Genomic DNA, 22244 nt, shown 5'->3' with positions numbered 1-22244 from the left:
TCTCGTATTTCTTAAAGGCATGGGAAGATCGGATTTAAAGGCTGGTTCAATTATGAAGACTCCAGACGTCGAATGTTTCATCAGGGATGTGTGAAAACGGCCTGGGGAAAAATAGTATATTTTTGTAAAGCATTTAAGTTCTCTTTAAAGTGAATATATGATCAGGTCAATAAATTAAAATCAGTTTCACTGTGAATGAAATAGCATATTATTTGGCATATTACCTGGTATTAGTATACCAGAACAAAATGATTAAATGAAATTGACCCTCAACTAAATAAAACATGTAATGCATTGTTTGTAGTGCTCAACGCAACACACTTTCAGCAATGGACTGTTCAGTTCTTGTCCCTTTAGAGTTTATTTACAACTCTATTCACTGTTTGAAATAGCACCAAAAGGTATAAAAACTAATACATAGCAAGCCAAATTCTGTGCAGAAACATACAAAACACATAATAAGCTTAATTATTTCCACCTAATGACATGTGATATTAATGCACTACTGAGGTCCAGGCTTTGATATTTGGTTAAACACTTTGGCAGAGATCAGGCTCAACGCACAAACACACACATGCACACAGTTGGCGTGCTAAGACTGTACCCTGAAAGGCCATTGGTTGCCTTGGCAACTTGTTTCTTTTGATTTTATTTAGAAAATACTGGTTTGAAACTCTTTCATCAACTTAGAATCCAATGTTTAAAATGCCACCCTTTCCAACAGTACTACATATTTCAAGAAACCAGGGGCATGGCAAACTGGCAAATGCTGTTTGAGTGGATGTGGACTCAATTACCCCTGGGTTCACACAAGTGTGCTTGCAGAGGAACAACATGTGTATCAACATTTCGCCTTGAATTATAAATGTACAGTCAACCTACAGTATATATCCACTGGTTTATACAAACCCTAACAAACACCTATTTCTAGAATGTTATGCTTGTGTGCTGTAATGTTCCACAAATAAGAACTACTTGGTATGATGTTTTAAAAACACAAACATTTCATTTACACATTTGGCAAACGCTTTGGAAAAGCGACTTACATTGCATTATCCTATACATTTGTTTCTAAGTATGTGCAATCCACTGGGATCGAACCCACAACCTTGGCGTTGTTAGCACCATGCTCTTACCACTGAGCTACAGGAAAGCTAAAAACATGAAGGTTATAGCAATGGTTGCTGAGAGTGTTTCAGGCTGAGACTGTAAAGGTGCCCTTTTCTTTATGAAGTCTAAATGGCGTTGGAACAAGAATCTGTTGTATTTCATAGTGAACACAAAAACATTCTGAAGCCACATCATCCTTTCACCTTTTTACTAATCTCAAAGTTTACACTAAACAAACTTGTGACTCTTTTTAAAATGATCTTCAAAACCAAACAGAGCTCACAAAGATCACCACATCTCATTACTGGACCAAATGTGATGCAAATGAACGTTGCATTGATTAAATTATATTTTACTTAAAAGAGATAGATAAACCTGTAGAATCTAATGTTAACATTTGAAAAAAACTATTAAGCTAAATAGAGGACTACATTGAATTTGTGGGATACGTGTACTACAAAAGAGGTCATGAGCTTTGATATTCATACACATCTATTCTGATCAAAGGTCTGAATCATGACCCACACCCACTAAAGAGTCAAATAAAACTCCAATATACAGTACAAGACCAAGAATAAAAGAGGAAGATAAACAAAATGGTGAAATTATACCATTAACAGGGAGAAACAATATTAGCTATACCGTTCACTTATTCTCCTGTGACGTGACTGCGTGAGCGCGTTGTGACACTTTACAGCTGGTCATTATCAACAACAAGCAAACCCGACTTCTCTCTGGCCTTATTTTTTTAATTATGCTTGAAATACATATAAGAAACACTTTAATTTGTTTTGTTATATATCCGTGCAGAAATTTGGTCTAATTTTAAAGGTGTCATGAACTGGCCTTGTTTATTGTTTTACTGTTGTAAGAGGCTACTTATGACGTTCGCGTGGTTTTTACATTCAAACACATCAAAATCAATAAATAATAGGCTATTTTCTACTCTGGTTCTGAGGCCGGCTCGACAAATGCTCTGTTTTAATGGGCGTGCGGCATTGAAGACTTGGAAGTAAACACCCACTGCTATGATTGGATAGCAGTTTGCGTAGTCAACTTAGTTGGAGCCTTTTGTGAATTTGGTTAGACACGTAACGTTAGGTTACACATTAGCCCTATTCACACGGGATTAGTATTATCTGGGACCTCATGTGATTTAGACATGACCTCCCCACATCTGTATTTCATGTGGCGCATTTGCACGGGATAAGTGAAGCCTGTGATTTTACTCAAATTTACTGACTTATTTCTTAGATGTGATAGCAAAGCTTTGCGTATAGTTTGTATAGCCTATAGTTGTATGGTGTATAATGATAAATGACCGTACCTGTCAGCATTTGAGACCCGTGATCGCGAACCGGACAGAAGATCACCGCGATCGTGGGTCTCAAATGTTACAAGAGTTTCCATGATAAATAAACAAACTGGAGACTCCCGGCCAAAACGACAGTGTTTGCAGGTAATGTCATGAACGTGGGTGGTGAGGACAAGGACAGAGGACCCAGACGCAGACAGCGAGTAAGGGGTTAAACAAGGCTTTTTTAATAAATAATAAAACACACAAAACAAAAACCCACGAGGGGGAAAACAAGGGTATAATAAGAACAAAGACTAACTACACTAAACAAGACTAAAAATAACATTAACAAACATATTACACAGGACTAAGCTACACTTAACAGGACAAGAACTCACCCACACAAAACACGACAGAGTACAATGAACCAACACAAGACAGAGAACACAGGGGCATTAAATAAAGGGACAAATCAAAGGGGAACAGGTGTGGGGCATGAACTAATAAACAACCAGTAACGAGAGATACAAAAGGGCGGGAACACAGACAAGGACCGGAGAGAGTAAAAGGCCGACAGGGTCAAAATGACTCTCTCCACATAAAACAAGAGGTTCTATCATGGTTCTGCCACTAGGTCAAGAGAAGCAAGACAAGGTGGGGCAGAACCATGACAAGTAACTTATGGATATGACCCAGCACCCGAAATAATATCAAAACACTTTAAAACAGCCTCCATTATTCACAAATGGTGGATAAAACCTTGAAAATTATATATGAGCCCGCCAAATCACAGAGATGCCGATTCGCACGGGACTAATATTATCACAGGACCTCGGTGTTAGTCAAAATATGGTAGGTCATTTGTGGGGGAATTTTTACTTCACAAACTACAGACATGGCCGATTCGCACGGGATTAAGATCAAAGACAACCTCTGCAATTATTACAAATGACTAGAGGTCCCCAGGTAATACTATCAGGGCATATCAAGCGATCTCTAACAAAGCAATAGTGATGCATAGTACAAATATGTTTTACTCACATAAGATTGCTGCGCCATTCCTATCGGATCCAATATTGACGGCACAGCACAACTTTTTAATTTTAGTCTCTCTGCATATCCAGCGTCGACCTGTGCCTTGTTCACAAAGGAATCCACGGTGAAATGAAGCGAACAAACGCTCAATGTTTTACCCACGTGAGCTGGAACGTCTTTAAAAAAAATCCTATGTCGGAATCCGAAGGAAGGTTATGCAGCGACTGTGTTCATCCACAATCAGGCACTGCACAATAGTTTGCTATTTTGCTTTAACGGCGTGTTTTGCTTGCTCGCTCTATCTGGTTCTGCGCAACTTGTGTTACTTCAGTACTGTCATGTGCAAACCAGTGGGCGGGGATAGAGAAGTAGTTGTTGATATTCTTCTGTGGAGACGGTGTTCAACCTGTCATAAATAGATGTATTCCAGGACCTGGCGTTCACTGGGCCTGGTGTCAATAACAGTTGTAATTTCAGTAACAAGGGCGTTTTTAGTTCTGACACTTACAGGATGTTCGCTTGAATACGATTCCCTCTTATACAACAAAAGCTCGGGTCTTAATTCATGACTCCTTTAAATTCAGCTGTTTAGTAGATTGTGTTCCCTGCCTGTCTAGCAATGTGTGTTTATACATAAAATAAAAATGTTTGTCTTTACAAAAGTTCTGTCGCGTTTCATTAAGTTTATTAAGTTGGCTTGTGCAATTTCGGTTAAACGGATTACAAAAATGTGCACAGGAAGGATTTTGCGAATGAGACAGACTTTAAAATGTCCGACTCCCTGATCAGTGCCCTGACTACTGAACAAGGGAGATGATTGAGACGCACCCTTATATTCTGCCTTCACAGCTGCTAACAATAATTACTGGATTAATCTGTTTGGTGCAGAAAAATGGGCGTGTCAAGAGTAACTGGAGGTTAATCAGGTCTCCAACCTTTTAATGCGACCTTTTTACACTTACTACTGCCAATCAGACTCGTTCAAAATCTGGCGAGCACGTAACATTTGCGACGTACACTAATAAGTTTCACTAATAGGCATCAGAAAATGAGTTGAACAGTTAACAGTAACACTTTCAACCCTAATCCAACCCTAATCAATATTAACAGATTTTTCAGAGAAGCGCTCCTTCACTGTGAATCAAAGTGAACGACTGCATGTTTTACTCGGTTTGCTGAGTTTTGTAATAGACGTGCAGTAAAATCGATGGGGAGATAAGGAGCCAAATTAATTTATTTGGAGCACTTCAGGTTTAAGCGCAATTCAACTTCAAGCAAACAGTTACATGTTTCACAGATAATTTAAAATGACTTTCAATACAACCACTGTAGCGGTCTCTAGAATAACCTTGAGGTAAACAACTGTAGACTTTCTGAACACACCGTAAGTGCAATTATTTCCCGTGACCTTGTTTTTCTCTTTTAAACAACTATATTCTGATTACACGTAGCCGCAGACTGCATGTTGGCGATAGGCACCTGCGGACACATGAAAGCCGGCGTCTTTTCATGTGCAGAGTGGCGTGCAGGGGAATGGCATGGGCGGCGGATAGGATCAAAGGCAGCCGAGTGATTGGCAGAGTTTCCACGGGGCAGTGGCTGATTGAGTCAGTCACAGTCTGCCAATGTGGTGCATATGCCCCAGCTGGAACTCAGGTAAAATAAGCAATCAACAGTACAGGCCCCTCAAGAGCCTCAGGGCGGCAAGTAAGACCGTTTGTGTGTGTGTTTGTGCTTGGAGAGAAGAACAAACGATTGATTTGGTGTTGCTCTCCTAATGAGGAGACATAAACAGGCCAACGCCTGTCGTGTCCTTGCTTTTAACCTTTTCTTCTAAATAGATTATCAACTGCGTGACAGCACGGTGCAGACCGTGAGGTCCCCACCTGGATGTTCGCGGTGTCACAGGCTAGAGAGTTTGGGAGTGCCATGGGACAAAGGGTCTGCTGGTGCTCGGTGGTGCATGCTAGAAATGGACCTTGATGCACAAATGAGAAAGTTGTGGACAGCTTGCTGTGTCGCTATTACGTGGCAGGATTGGTATGTAAGGGACACGGTTCAGCCCTGGAGTTTGGATAGACCCTCAGATAAGCATGGATTGCCACCTCTTGGTTGAACAGTAGGATGCAAAATCAAATACTCTAAGTTCACACACAGAGAGAGAGAGAAAGAGAGAGAGAGAGAGAGAGAGAGAGAGAGAGAGAGAGAGAGAGAGCATGTGTCTGTATGTTTCCCAATTCCGCAAACAACCTTGTTTCCCCTCACCCAAATAAAGTCTATTTATACCATCTGAATAATTTTGACCTTTTACTGAATTGAAGTGTGACTTCCTGCTAAGCGTTGCGTTCCAAAGAAATATTCACGCCGCATGCTGATGAAGTATACCCCTGGCAGGAAGTTAAAAGTGGTTTCGTTCCTTCATGGTACAGTAAGACATGGCTATATCCTAATGTCTCCAGTGAGGATGAAATATTAAACCTCTCGAATTCGGCATGCTGCACCACACGGGACACTTCAGTGCGCTAATGCCCGAGGGATCCATTCATTCAACCAATGAGAGATTCTGTCATTCCACCCTCATTTGAATAATATTAGAGGATAAATTGCTACTATTATGAGCAGAAAACTTTAATAACGTTCTACAATCCAATCACAACTTTGCAGGAGTCGCGTTGGCCGAAAGATGGAAGGCCCATTAAAGAGTTTAAAGTCGGAAGTGTTTCCAACTAGCACGGTAACCTAAGCTGGTCTACCATGCAAATCCCAAAACAAATGGAATCAGGACACAATGTACCAATTAGAGAAGTCAGAAATGTCTTACTCCCCTTCCAATACCCTGAAGAGTTCTTCAAAACCTTATCAAGTGCATGAATAGGCAAATATAACAGATGGTGTAGATGATGCTAATGATGAGCTTGCTAAGTTTCACACATGTAGTTTTTAGGGCTGAGAAAGAACTTAACCTTCTGGGACCTTACACACACACACAAAATTAAGACATTTTATTTTGTGTCTTGTGTAAAAAAGACGGCAAAATATTACGACCAATAAAGCAGGTTTTTTACCATTTTTATTTAGTGCTAGCCCTTAGCCCTCAGTCGAGCCCTCTGTTAAACTGATAAACTGACTTCATAAAAATATACATATACATTGGCAATTTGGCAGTGCCGGCCTTTAATGACTTTAATAAGTTTATCACCAAATTTTTATAGCACAGAAACAAAAAGTTTAACTAAACATGAACCAAATATGAAATGTACTTATCTGAAATATGTGATGCTGGCCCACAAAATCATTCTTAAGTAGCATGGGTATACTTGTAGCAATAGCCAACAATACATTGTATGGTTCAAAATTTTCAATTTTTCTTTTATGCCAAAAATCATTAGGATATCAAGTAAAGATCATGTTCCATGACGATATTTTGTAAATTTCCTTGCGTGAATGATCCTGGAGTGGATCCAGCGAAATCGCTAACAAAAATGTCCGGAAACATGCCTACAAACTTCGCTCGGTGCTGCCCGCTATTTGGGAATTACCCACTCAAGGTATATGTAAAGCTTAGAATTTCCACTTCCAGGTTCATCTACTCTCCACGATGTCATTGCAGAGCTATGCCAATAGAGAGTGTTAAAACAAACCTGTTCTCCTTTGCAACGGCCTGCTACAGCGACTCTGATGGATAACTTTTCAATATTTAGATTTTTTGTACCCTCAGATTCCCGATTTTCAAACAGTTGTATCTCGTCCAAATATTGTCCTATCCTAACAAACCACACATCAATGGAAAACTTATTTATTCAGCTTTCATGTGATGTATAAATCTCAATTTAAAAAATTTGACCCTTATGACTGGTTTCATGGACCAGGGTCACATATATTACTGAATGATTTATTCATGTATTTACCTACTAATTTAATGTAATTTTTATGTAAAAATATATACTCTCTGACTTTGTATATGAGCATGTTTTTAGGGCAGCATAAAGCTATTGCAATATGTCTAAAAACCGAGGAGAGGCACTTGTCACGGCCAAACCCCCAAAACATTTGCTATCTCCTTAAAGATTGTCTCTATGTCCCAATATGTCCTTTTTATGGATGCACCGGGACATAAAACTGTGGCGCGCAAACAAATGTCCTCCACAGAGGACAAAAATAAAGTGCTTCAAAGGAGGTTAACACAGTTTATCAAAGTTTCCAGTATAGACACATGAGGCATCTGATTAATAGAGTTTTGCGTTACGTACGAACAGGTGGAACAGTTAGTGTTATTCATCCATTAGTGGAGGAACCATCCCTTGTGAAATTTGCAACACTGCCCTCACAAATGCTGTCACGTTGCCTGGATATGAAGTGTCGGGAGAATATCAACCACAAACGCTCCAATCTCGTTGGGTAAAACCTCCACCTGTTTCCCGCACCACACGAATGTCTACTCGCATTAAAATGTGCTGTCATGCTGAGGAGAGTAAGCCGGTGATTCTCTGGCATTTAAGAGTAAATAAGAAGAGGTAGAGGGGTGCGTCACCCAAGAACGCGTGGCCTGCTGGAAATTGGTGTCAGTTCCCCAAATTAGCGGCTACGCTGTGAATCCGAGTGGAGTCATTTGAGCTTGATCATTTGTGCCACATGATTTTGTCCTTGCATAATTTCCCGTATTCTGAGCATACGGTATAGAAAAGCAATTTGACATTTCTGGGTCAAAGCCTACTGCCAAAGCTTCTCTTCTTCTTCTTTTTTCCCCTAAAATTGGTACAAGGGGGCAGTGTGGCTCCTGGCACATAGTTATTCGCTTGCAGTGTGCACATGTGTAAGTACAAGCATAGATAAAATACAACATGAATGCCTCTGTGACTTTTTCTGGTGCCTTCAAATGGTCTAAGTGGATTTCATCCTCTGAATCTGGCCGTATCCCCGGCTTTACAGAAAAGCCTACTCAGGGCTGAAAGCCCAGCCTGACCTCTGGAGGCAGGTTGCACTCTGTTTCTGGTGCTAGGAGAATTGATGAAGGGCTTCCAATTTGACAGAGGTAGCATTACTGGACCAGAGCTGCACAGGAGGCTGGGAACCGAGGAAACAAAGAATAGAAGAAAAACAAACCAAATGGAATGTAAAAATGATTTTTAGCACAGATGTCAAAAATGATTTAAGGGCAAGGGGGCTGATTGTCTTATATTAAAAGGAATAGGTCACCAGAAACACTGAAATCTTTATGTTGTTCCAAACCTTTTCCATGCAATTAAAATTTTATAACGGTAAAAACACCTTTCAAACACTTACCTAAAAACACTGCGTTTCCCCTTACATGGATTTTAACATCTTGTTTCTACAGTAGCCCTGAACGGACAAACTGCTTTACAGAGCGTGTTCGTAAATGTGTTAACTCCTTCGGCAAAGAAGCAAAAAAAGTCATGATTCTGTCCTTGTCATGAGTTTTCTAGTCTGTGGACAGAGTTGTGACAGTACCATGTCTTTTGTGCTTGTGTTGTTATGTGTGGAGGACACGTGGCCATTGTGGTTACTGTGTGCTGTGTTACTCCTGTCTCGTGCTTTGGCCCCGCCCCCTCGTTTCCCGGTAATTTTCCCATCAGTGTTTCATTCCCATCACCTGCCTGCCACCTTCCCTTTGTAATTATCCCTTGTTAGTGTTCCCCTTTATTAAGCCCCAGTTCCCTCTGTCCCGTGCTTGTTCGATTTGATGTGTTCGCTGTCTCGTGTCTCCTATATTCCTGCCTAGCTCTAGTAAGTCTGTTAAGATCCTGTTTTTGTTCTTGTTTGCCCCCTTGTGGGAAGTATTTTGTTTTGTGTTTTGTTTCACTTAGTTTTTGCCCCATCGTGGGTTTTTTGTTTGTGTTTATTAATAAAAGTTTTTGTTAACCCTTTAAATACTGTCTGCGTCTGGGTTCAGTCTGCTCCCCCTGACAGATCGAACAAGCCACAAAATGAACCCAGCAGACAACACCTCATCAACAGCCGGGCGAGAGTTGGCTGACCACCAGCATTGGCAAGGGTCCTTTTCCACCACAAGGTGATCGGCCCCTTGAGGCCCGAGCCTCTGTTGCAAGGAGGGGTTTCATTCCAGAGGTCCTTATGGATACCTACTTCATAGCGGGCCTCAATGATCCTCCTCCTATGGCGATGTGGGAGAAGATGATCTGTGGGTCATTCCAGGGTCTGGTGAATGACCTTAGCCAGACCAGGAAGGACGACTCCAGGGCTCCTCCAGCTCTCTAAGGTTCCTGTCTGTCCCCTGTTCCTGAGGACTGTGTCCCGGCTGTCGTGTCCTTGGGGGGGGCTCAGTTCCATCCGTCTCAGGCTCCGCCGATCCTACCAGCCTCCTCGGAAAAAGAGGAGGGAGTCCTGGGGGACTGCATCGGACTCCTCTAATACGGAGCTCGCTGCATCCTCAACTGCATCTCCACTGCTTGCCATGACTCCTGTCCCCCGCTCGAGGAAGAAAAAGCGGAGGAAGGGGTTGCTGACGCCGCCAGCTCCAGGCCCGCCGGCATCAGCTCCAGCTGCGGGTGTCCAGTCCGGTCCAGCCGTGGGCATCCAGTCCAGCCGCAGGCATCTAGGCTGGTCCAGCAGCCGGCATAATGAAACATGACAACATCTTCGTTCTGTGTCAGCCACCATTGTGCTTCGAAAGAGAGTGGTGAGCGGTGGAGTGAGCCATTGGTTGCAATTCGCAACTTCACCACTAGATGCCACAAAATTTTATATACTTCACAGTATGTTTAACTCTTTCCCCGCCATTGACAAGTAATCTTGTCATTTAAAAAAAAACGTTCCCCGCCAAAGACGAGTTATTACGGCAATCGGTGTTTGTACTGTTGTACAGCAGGTGGCGCTATTACACACCTTTGGGTAAAAGTACAGAATCTCTGAACCTAGAACGTATATATCTTATCGGTTTTTAATCATTGTTCTGAGTCTAATCTGGGCGGAATCTTTGACAAAAAATTTTTTTTCATTTTTTCAATTTTTCATTTTTGAAGAAACTTACCCACATCTAAGGAGTGATAAAAAAAGAAAAAATGTAGATAGAAGAATAAGGTTTCTTTTGTTTAAAAGCAGAGACTCTGTTCTTTCATTGGACATATTGTTTGTCCATATATTCGGTACAGAAAATGTACTGTGAGCCATTAAATATTGGTGAAAATTAAAATAAAACGCTGGCGCTGGCTGGCAACTTAAAAAAAAAAAGGCTGGCGGGGAAAGAGTTAAAAGAGTCGGATATATAAACATAAGACAGTATTCTGTATACTGTAAATAATAATTAAGAGTCTTAAGATAAAGTGCTGAGATGACAATTAAAATCCTACCAACTTTACTAAATAGCACACTCATTTATAAATCCATTCGTTTCAATGCAGCATCTTTGAATTTATGTACACATCTAACCGTGTCTTGACTCTAAGTCTATGATCTGTTGAAGTACTGCAGCCGCCAAGTCAAAAGGCCTTGCCACGGCCCTCGTGTTTGGCCTATGATTCAATGCCAAATAAAAGAACGTCCCCAGCCATTCTATATCTGTCACTCGCCATCACTTTATCGCTGGATGCAGACCATGCCTTTTCCTTCATACAAAGGGGATGAAGGCATTAGGCGCTTCTTTTAGAGTTACTACCTTCTCTATCGGTTGCAGATCTATATAAAAAGTATCTCTTGACAAATTCAGGTTTCTCTTATCAGAAAATTGAGGCTGTATTGCTGGGAGCAGACGCAATTGAAGGGACAGCGGCACATTAAATAGGATGTGGTATGGTAAGGGATATAGTGCACATGTGTGTAGTATAATTGACTGACTGGCACCTTTCACAAATAGAGATATGAGGAATGTAGAAACAGGCTGCAATTCTTAGCCCGCTAGCTTCTTACTACCTTAAAGAGGAATATTTTACTGCTCAGATGATCTGAGACATCAGTATTAACTAGTCTTTTATTTTTCTCAATAGTTTCCATTTGCTCTAATTTTATTTTTATAGATTTCTATGAGAAATAATTGAAATTTTAAAGAGATATGTGATTTTTTTCTTTTCAGGATGGATTTAAAAAAAATTAATAGTATTGAAAACATGAATTTCCAGAGAAAGGTGTTTGAATTACTTCAAGAGTCAAATAACACAATTTGCATTCCCTGTTGAAATTCAATGACCCATAATTGATTTCATTGATTCAACATTTAATCAATGTTTTTTAAACAACAGATGCTGATCTAATTTATCTAATTCACAATTAATTGTGTTACATGTTTGCTCTATGATTATTTATTAGTTTAAGTTTTTTTATTGTTTTCTAGCTTATTATAAGGCTGCCAAAACTAATGTGTTAACTTATCTTTCAATAATGTTTAATGTTGTGACATTATTGACATCACTGACCATTTTTGCTATTGGTAATTGTTATCTAGTAGTGTTTTAATGAGGCAGGTTGTATGTTTTCAGTTGTTTTTGGTTTTACGATTGCAAAGATACTTACTCCACATCCTTCCATGGTCCAACAGATATATGGCAGAAGGTAATCCTGCACAGTAGCTGCTCTCCTCAGGAGCTTCCTTTTTAAACATCCTACACAGATCAGCACAAGGTTATTTTGTAGAATCGGCACGCTACATAGAACCCCTGAGTTGCAGCTAAAGATTTGCTGTCATGCATTTACCATACTGTTCACACTCTTTTCTTGCTCATAGGAGGTTATTTTCAAAGGGATAGTGCACCCAAAAATGAACATATTGCTTTTATTTACCCAACTTCATGTCGTTCCAAACCAATTATGTTTTATTTTTATTTTTTTCACAGAAGATAAAGCCAAGCATTTTTATTATGCCAAAGCTGTGAAATCACATTTGATAATTACGCATCATTGACACGTCAAGTTTGATGTCAATAATGTGAAAACATTATGGATTCTCACGTGTCATATTCACACATTAACGAACTAATAGAGAAAGCATTTAGATCGTTTCCATCATTCAGTAATGTTTAACAAAATTTTCAGGCTCCTTTTGATAACAACTCTGTAACTTGAAAGTTTTAGTACAACAAAACTTCTTTACAGTAACTATATTTCTTATAACTTTGAGATTCCCTCTGGAATAATCTGTCCAGTAAAGATTGGTCTGTGGCTTGTATGCATAGCTATCTGTTGCACCCTTGGCTAGCTGCGATAAGGCTTCACTTGCGCCTGTTCTATCTCATGTGTCTTTTATTCACAGTGGACAGCAGCACCTGCAGAAAATACGGTAGAAATCACAAGCCCCATCTCTCTTCAATTGGACTGTGTTTGCTAGAGCATAACCTCCATTAAAAATAACAAGAGAAGAATAGTAATAGCACACCGGCCAGAAACGCAGGAAAACACATGTTTGCGTGATGGGTCAAACTGTTTTACCTCGACAAACCAAATCTTTAGTTTTCACGACTAGAACACTGATTCAATGTCACAGATCTAAATTGTTTTTTTATTTCAGCAGATGTTAAGAGAGGAGGTTTTAAAATAGTACTTTAAAAATCTGTACATCAAACAGCTTTGATGTCTTTAAGATCTTCCTACTGTGCTGCTGTAGAAGCAATTAAATTTCAGGTTAGTCAGATACTTTATCTATAAACATCATTGCGAAATGCTTACACAGAGCTCATGTGTCATTAAAAATCATTTATTACATATTTGTCCAAGATAACTTGTATAAAATAACAGCCATTGAAAATCACAGACCAGGTGTAAATCTGGTACTTGCTGGTGCTATCAAACAGACTGTAAAAAATAAAAAAAACATTGTTGGAGAACTGGGATACTTGACACTGCCATAAAATGGTATCATGATATTTTTCATTATTGCCTATTTGGATAACTAAATGTTTGCAATTTTTCAAACAAAATTTAATATTGCACCGTAATAGAAGCTTTGCTAATCTCTGTGGAGGGATTCTGGCCCACGCTTTGCAGATCTGCTTTAACTCGGACAGATGAGTATTATAACTGCTTATGATTTAACTAAACCCAAAAATCAGTTATATAGTTTTTATATAGAAGGTAACCTACTGCATTAAAAAAAATCAGTTAACTCAACACAAACTCAACTTGAATGCAAAATTTAGCCTTTATATTTAGTAAGAAATATTTTAAGGACAGCATTTAAATATTCATCCATTTCCAGTTTCAAACTTCACAATATTTACACAAATCACGCCAAATTAAACAAAAACAAAAACAATGAGCAAACGTGCAATGTCCATGTAGGAATAAATAAGAATGCTTGTGTAAATAAGTTCTTAGCTGAATTCCAAATGAAGTTCAACAATGTATAGTATGAAGGTATTTCAGTAGCAAAACTTGAGAGCTTGTACATCTTAAATTGAAAACTTGTAAATTAAGTATTTGTACTTGTATGCTAAAATGTACACTCGCAGCCCCAATGTGAAAACCCCTAAAGTAAATATCTGAAGTTGAATGTCGAGATTTGCACCCGTAAACAATAATCACAAATCTGTGTTCTGAGTTTAAAGCTGCAGACAAATAGACCCAAATGTATAAAATGGCATTTGCAAAAATAAATCGACAGGCACACATATGTAGTGCACATTTGTACTTACTCATAGATTCAGATTTGAATTGCAACCACAAACAGGCATCTACAACCTCTCAAGCCTGTCACTGCAGTTTCAAATCTTCCCGCCTTGACTTTTGCTACTACTTTCGCGATAAACCCGTTGCAAAACTAACTTGTGCACTTGAAAGCTCAGAGGCGAGAGAAAGAACGGCATTTGATGACGTCAAGAGGCTGAGCCACACCGCCCCCTAATGGCTGGAAAAATCACAATGAAAGGATCTAGCAAATAATAGTTTAAATAATGTTTAAATAAAACAGTTTTCAACTAAAGCGAAACCATCACACTTATGTATACTATCATGTATAACTATTCCATGACTTATACTATCTTGTATATATATCATTTCGTAATGTATTTTAATGATATCATTCTGTATACTATCGATAATCCGTTGTGTACTATTGTTTGTTTTAAAATATAATGACAGGCTGACTACATTTTCCGTTATGTATACTATAATGTTCATTGATATACTGTATAAAAATGTACATTTACACAGTTCAACATGATTTTATAGCCTAACCCTTGAGAATTATTATTTCTTTAGTTATAATGTATTATTGACCATTATTGCACTTTTAAGCTATTTCTACTTTTTTATATTTTTTGTTATTTTCAATATGTAAAGACATTGAAAATGAACAGAAATTGTATGCAGGACTGTGCAATGCCACCATATACAGTATTGTGGTTGTGGGTTTACCTGGAAGTTTTTTTTCTCATAGAAGGTTTGGATTTTTAACAGATGAGCTTAAACATATCAATATTTAGTGTACAATTTTTTTCTCATGTGATAATTACTAGCCGGTTGTTGTTGCCGAATAAACCTCTTCAGTGTTATACAAGAACTGATTCTGATCATTCTGATATAGGAGCCTTACACAATGACAGGCTGACTGTACATTTTCTGTTTTTAATTTTGATCATTATCATCAGCGAACTTGCTTCAGCTAAGTTAGGTTGTTAATTAGGTTGCTAATTTATACACCACCCTTATCAGGTTCAATATCTTTATTGTCATTCAGTAGCCTATGTACCTGTAAAAAATATATATTTTGCAGATGGGGTAGAAAAGCAATAAATATATATTAAAGGACAAACATAGAACAAAGATATACTGCAGTAAATATAAAAGAGAATAAAATAGAAAAGTTAATTTATAGTCAAAAAGAGGCCGTAAGTAGTATTTCTGTTAAGGAAAATGTATTTATTGATTTAGAGTTTCATCTTAAATTAAGTACTGTATTAGTGATTTAAAAAACTCCTTTCATTGTGATTTTCCCAACCATTAGGGGGCGGTGTGGCTCAGCTACATGACGTCATCAAATGCCGTTCTTTCTCTCGCCTCTGAGCTTTCAAGTGCACAAGATAGTTTTGCAACGGGTTTATCGCAAAAGTAGTAGCAAAAGTCAAGGAGGGAAGATTTGAAACTGCAGTGACAGATTTGAGAAGTTGTAGATGCCTATTTGAGGTTGCACTGAGAATCTGAATCTATGAGTAAGTACAAATGTGCACTACATATGTGTGCCTGTCGATTTATTTTTGCAAATGCCATTTTATACATTTGGGTCTATTTGTCTGCAGCTTTAAACTCAGAACACAGGTTTGTGATTATTGTTTACGGGTGCAAATCTCGACATTCAACTTCAGATATTTACTTTACGGGTTTTCACATTGGGGCTGCGAGTGTACATTTTAGCATACAAGTACAAATACTTAATTTACAAGTTTTCAATTTAAGATGTACAAGCTCTCAAGTTTTGCTACTGAAATACCTTCATATATAGCAGTCACCATCAAAGTTTATGGCAGGTTGGAAGATCCATATGAGGGCAATTCCGTGAAAATGTCAACCTTACCGCGAAAAAATTAAGTTTTTACCAGCGGTTTTCACTATGGTAATAGCACAGATTTTAACATGTGGTGGTTCAAATACCCATGTGAGATCTCTCTTCAAATTTGTAAAGCACTTGTTTTATTTTTAGTGCATGATTTTTCATAGTCAGGTAAGTGCCATTTTCAGGATCGTCACATCCATAACGCTACATATTCCTCATAAATGGACACATGAAAATTAATATAAAGTAACTATTTTATGTTCTATAAAGAGGCATCCCTTCTCCATTCATTGGGTATTATTGCTTCAGGATTGTGCATTTTATTTTATAGAAATCCTACAAAGTTTATCGTCTCCCAAAAACCGCGTCCTTTTTTTGTCACATCCATAACGCATGTTTATTTCCCTTTTTTAAATGGAAATTTTTTTCATAGACTGACATTTTTTGATGTTTAGACTCTGTCAACAAGGGTTCAGTAAAATATAAACAGATGGTTCAATATATTCGTAACAAATTCATTCTCTGAGCATTTTTATGTCACGTCCATAACGCAAAATGTCACATCCATAACGTTGGAATTGCCCATGAGTATCTTTGAGAATAGTGTGTTGAAGAACTTGGTGGCACAAGGGAAATCATAAAATTCCTCCACGGTCTTCACTAATGTCCTAAAATGTGTGAGGTATGGTTTAGATTTGAATGACCTGTTCGTAAACGTGTAAAAATAACTTGTTCTCTTCTGCTTAAGTTATGAATTACTTTACTATTCTTTATGGTTCTTTGAATCTTGTAATATTGCTGACCTGTATGACATGAATCCCAACCTCTCTGCCATTTCTTATTCCATGCTTTTAAAATAAAATGTTTTCCGATATTTTTTCTTCTGATATACTGAGTGAAATATTTATACTTGGTTCATTCATCTTTATTGATTCTTTGGCTATTTTATCTGCTTCCTCATTACCTTGAATTCCCACATGGTACCCACATAAGTCAAATTATTATTCCCACCTGTCGTAGACTGTATAACCGAATCATGATTTCTGTTAAAATGTAATTTCTGTTTGTTTCCAATGAATGTAAACTCACAAGGACTGCCATTGAGTCTGAGAATATTATTATCTTCTCAGGTCTAACTTCATAAACCCACTCTAATGCCATTAGAATTGCTGTCATCTCAGCCGTATATATGGGCCTTCCAGCCTTCCTCACCTCAAGCTGTGTCTCAATCAGCTCCCTTGTTCAGTAGTCAGGGCACTGACCAGGGAGTCAACCATTTTAAGGGCTGTTTCATTCGCAAAATCCTTCCAGTGCATTGAAACGTTCGTTCCCTAAAAATTCCCACAATGCACCGCAAAAACCAAGGAGCATCGATGCTCCCTATGTTCCCTTACCGGAAATCACGTGACAAGTTTTGAAGACGATTAACCAAAATCTCAGGAGCCAACTCAATGAACTTCATGAAATGCGACAGAACTTTTGAAAAGAATGCTTATTTTATGTTATGTATAAACAAACGTTGCTAGACAGGCATGCAACAGTCTACTTGACAGTTAAATTTAATAATCGACCAAATTTGTGCACTGATATGTAACAGAATAATTAAAGTGTTTCTCATGTGTACTTTAACCAGTATTTAAAGGGGTGGTGCAATGGTGTGTCATGCATTCTGACTTCTTTACAATGTTAAACGTGCTGTCTTCTCATGCTTAACATGGTCAACTTGTCAAAAAATGAGTTGGGCGTATTACGTAGTATTTCTGTGCTCGATCGCCCAGCGATCGTACAGGTATCGGAAAGTTTTTTTCGAACATATAAAACTGTTTCGTAACAATTTTTCTTAGTCCCTTATTGGACAGTTCTTCCGGAAAAGAATGCAGCACGCCCACGCGGCAGCAAGGAGAAGGAGCATGCGCAGATGTCACTTTCACTTGTGTGCAGGAGAGAGAGAGAGAGAGAGAGAGCATACATTTGTGAAGTTCAGGTGTTTGTTCACTGCATTTGGGTGATGAATGTTATATAAACGGTGGATATAACGCTGGATTTGGAGATCGTTTGAAACTGATATATGGAGCTGTCCCAGTGCTAAAAGATGCCGGACAAGAACCGCATGCGGTGAGTGAAACTGATGTCTGTGTTTTGTTGGAAATGGGTGCGCACGTGCTTTAGTTCAGCCTAAACACCCCCCCCTCCCCGCTATGCTTTCGGAGAAAATCATACAGCTGTATCTATCTTTTATAAATGTGATCAAACTAAATACTCTTCGAAGATACGAAGTATGCAATACTACTCTATAGGTACTCAAGATTAATATGAGAAAATATGCGGCAGAAACCGCGTGTGTTAGGGCCGCTTTAAAAAGTAAAGTCAGAGAGACGGTTTTGCCCCTTGTTGATTAATAACAGCTGTGCTGTGAAGTATCTCAACACGCTTAAGCTGTCACGTCACAGGAGAATAAGTGAACAGTGTCCCATTGCCCAGACCCATGTACACGATATACTGATTCACGACCTCAGGAACAAGGGAGCTGATCAAGACACATGCTGTGTCCCAATTCGCCAACTATACTATGCACTAAATGTATGTACTGTTTTTGTAATGGAAAAGTATATACATTTTCGTGTGTAGCAAAACAATGTGTGTAATATTGGGACACACTAACAGGAAGCGGAAGTTGCCGTTGTTGCCTAGACAGCATTGTAGCATTAACTGTCATTGTCACACACATCAAAATACAGCCCTTATTTCCATTAAGGTATTTATTCATTCATTATTTCGTATGTAATGTTTACTGTATACTTACGTTGGTTAATCATTCTGCACTTCGAATTTCTACCAGATGTAGTAGACAATCCGGGAATCTTTGGAATGCTATTTTGACCATACTACGATTTGGGACATACTAATTCTACTTTCGAATACTATTAGGACGGATTGTCAGGGATGCGGGCGAGGTGGAAGAACCCAATTGCAGGCAGGCAGAGGTGAAGGGGTTAACAGAGTATTTATTTAAAATAAAGAAACAAAAACACCCACGATGGGAAAAATAGAACTAAGAGTATATATAAAAGGATAAACACAACAACTTCCCTCAAGGGGGGCAAAAACGAGAACTAAATAATAAAACAAACTCACGACACAACGTCCAGGGGCAGGGAAAGGAAAACCAAAAAAAAGCAAACAAGACAAGGTAAATACTCAACACGATAAACGCACAAGCACAAGGGACACGGGACACGTATACAATACAATCCACGAGCACAGGACAAAGAAACATGAGGGCATTTATAGGAGAGACAAACGAGGGATAATGACACAGGGCAGGTGAGAAACATTAGACACGGCAGGGAAGCAATACATGAAACGAGAGGGCGGGGCCAATGACGAGACACGAGAAAACACATGAGAAGTAAAAAACATAAACAACTCATGGCTTTCTCACATAAAACCTAAGGGCTCCGTCCCGATCCTGCCACATGACTAGAAATACAGAACCAAGAATGCAGGACCGTGACACGGATAGTATGCTGATTGGAACACAGGGATAGAATGCAGCCCGTTACCTACTTCTTCTACATCACAGGATGACTTATTCAGAACTTCTTACACCCCTAGTCCCTCTAGTGGTGAGGAAGTGACAGTTCAATCAATAGAAAAAAACTCAGCCTGCCAGGTTTGTGACTGTTATAGAATGAACTGCTCTTCAAAGGTCCTGTCGCCGTATTTTTATTCGATTCAAGTCAGGACTTTGACTGCCCCAACCTTTAATTTTGTTTGTTTTCAGATGACAAATTGATTCTGTGTTATGAATCATTACTAACTCATTACTAATGAATCATTATCACTAACTTAAGTTCTTACACAGTTCTTATATTTTAGAATTGCTCAATTCAATTTTATTTTCAGTTGTGCATTGTAAGGCAAAGCAATTTACACATTTTAGTAAAGCAATTTTTTAATTATTATTTAAATAATATAAAATAATAAATAACAATAATAAAATATTAGTAAAATAACAATAAAATAAATTAATCAATGTCAAAATATTTAATATAAAATAATATTTTAAAAATCCTATTACATTGTTACCACCATGTTTTATGTATTATGTTCTAACAGTACATTGTTTACAGTATATACATATCAATTATAAATACAGGAAGCTATAAAAAAAACTTGCATCCTTCAAAATGTTTCATTTTTGCTTATCTATCCATAAAAATTCTAAACATGCGATGAGCGGTGATGTTTCTCTTGGTAGGCAGTGGTTTCCACTTTACTACTCTTCCATGAAATCAATTTTTGCTCAGTCTTTTTTTTTATTACGTCTGCAGTTCTTTGGGAGTTTTTTTTCCAGGATCTTTTGAAACCTCCCAGATGGAATGCAGCTTTGAAATTTTGGCTGTTTGGCCAATGGCCACTTCTGGGAAAATGCACTTTTAGTCTAGAGTCCAAAAACAATAGAAATGGCTTTGGTACATTTTGTACCAAAGAAAATGTATTGCTCGGAGGTAACTCTTTCATAACTTGATGGGGTTACGAGTTGTGCTTCGTTTAGATATAAATTTCCTCCTTAAATTAGGAAATACAAAAAGTTATACAACTGCTGGCATGAGTATGGACATTTAAGAGCATGAGTTAAAATAAACAGATTCTTTAGCTACAAACATCTGGTTTTGAGAAATGTAATATCACCAATAAGCTTGAATTTTGATTGCAGACTTAATTTAGTCAAATCTGACCACAATGTTGAGATCTCATCTGAAAATTCAGTGGAGACATAGTCACAGTCAAAAGACAAGTCTTTTTGTCGGACAAAACAGTAAAGACGTAGGAGACATAAGCAAAAATGTTCATTTATTAGTGTTTAGAAAAAAATTAAGATATTACAAAGATCTCTAAACATTTTGTAGCCGTTTCAGAATGTTCTTTAACTGTGGCTCTGTTTCCTGTACCAGGCAACTTGTGGTGACAACCTCTTTTGAATATGACTCAATATGCAGTATATGCAATTTAAATACAACAGGACTGCTTGTGTTTAGTCTCATAAATCTAATTACCAAACTATATGTTTGCTGATTTAAAGTATTACAATATTTTCTGTTTTCTCAGGTTTCCCTTGTCTAATATAACATTTTATTTGATCATACACTGTATTGGTGTGAGCGTATGATCAAATATAAGACTGTACTTTTTAAGGTACAATAGCCATCACTGGGGCGGTAGCCTTTTAAAAGTTCCTTTCTGTACTTCTACAGGTACAAAACATAAAATACTGTATCTTTTTGGCTACATGTACCCCTAAACTATTGTGTACCTAAGGGTACATTTAAATATTTTGTTTCCCCTATATTTAACTTTAAAGGTACACAATAGGTCTTTGGGGTACAAAAGATACAACATTTTATGTTTTGTACAAAAAGAAACCCTTAAGGGTACCACCCCCTAGATAAGGTACAATTTTGTACTTTTCAATGACAGTGTACGAAATCATTTGGCAAGAGAATGATGTAATAAAAATGGAAATCATGAAGAAGCACTTTTTTGACACTATGATAATAATTTCATGCTACAAATTCCTTCCCTTTTTCAAAATAAGCAACATACTGAAGCTCCAAATATGTATTTGTACACTCTGTAATGAAATGCTCTTATTAATGTATTCATTTTTCTATGTTATATAACAAAAATTTGAGCCAAGTAGCATTTCAACTGATAAAACTTAGACTTAAATAAATAAATACATAAATTAATCAATAAAATAAGTAAAAGTTATTTGTGAGAAAATGTCTAGCATCCTCTTGCATTTTAATACACTTTTTAAAGCCACTGTAAGATTTACTCATGCATTATAACTTAGATAAAGCATCTGGGTTATGACAATTTGTGAGGACAGGAGTGAAAAAGATATGGAAGCTGTATACAGGATTTCTACAGCAATAAAGCACTTTTACTATTCTGCACACATTGTGTGATTGTTTACTTGCACAATATTTTAGAAGAAAAACATACCAAAAATGCTAAAAAAAAGTTTGATTAGCACTATATAATGCCACAATGTCCTTCTGCATTTATTGAGCGCATTCTCTGGTATGGAATGCAAAACCACATTTCGTTTTCATTCTTCTGGTTGTCATTAAATGATAACCTGTTTATTACTCAATTCAATCTCCTCTGATGCTTATGATAATTTTGCAAGGTTTTATGTGGCCTTGAGAAGTTATATATCACAGTCATTGTAACACACCCCTTCATTAGCGTTTACAGCTGTGGTACTATAAACGTGTGGCCCTATTCATCATTGTTATGATGACATGTCAGCAGGAGAGCACTGCTGATGCTGAAAGG

This window comes from Triplophysa rosa, linkage group LG7 (genome assembly GCF_024868665.1).
Source record: "Triplophysa rosa linkage group LG7, Trosa_1v2, whole genome shotgun sequence".
Lineage (NCBI taxonomy): Eukaryota > Metazoa > Chordata > Actinopteri > Cypriniformes > Nemacheilidae > Triplophysa > Triplophysa rosa.
Note: the sequence above shows the minus strand (reverse complement) of the source record.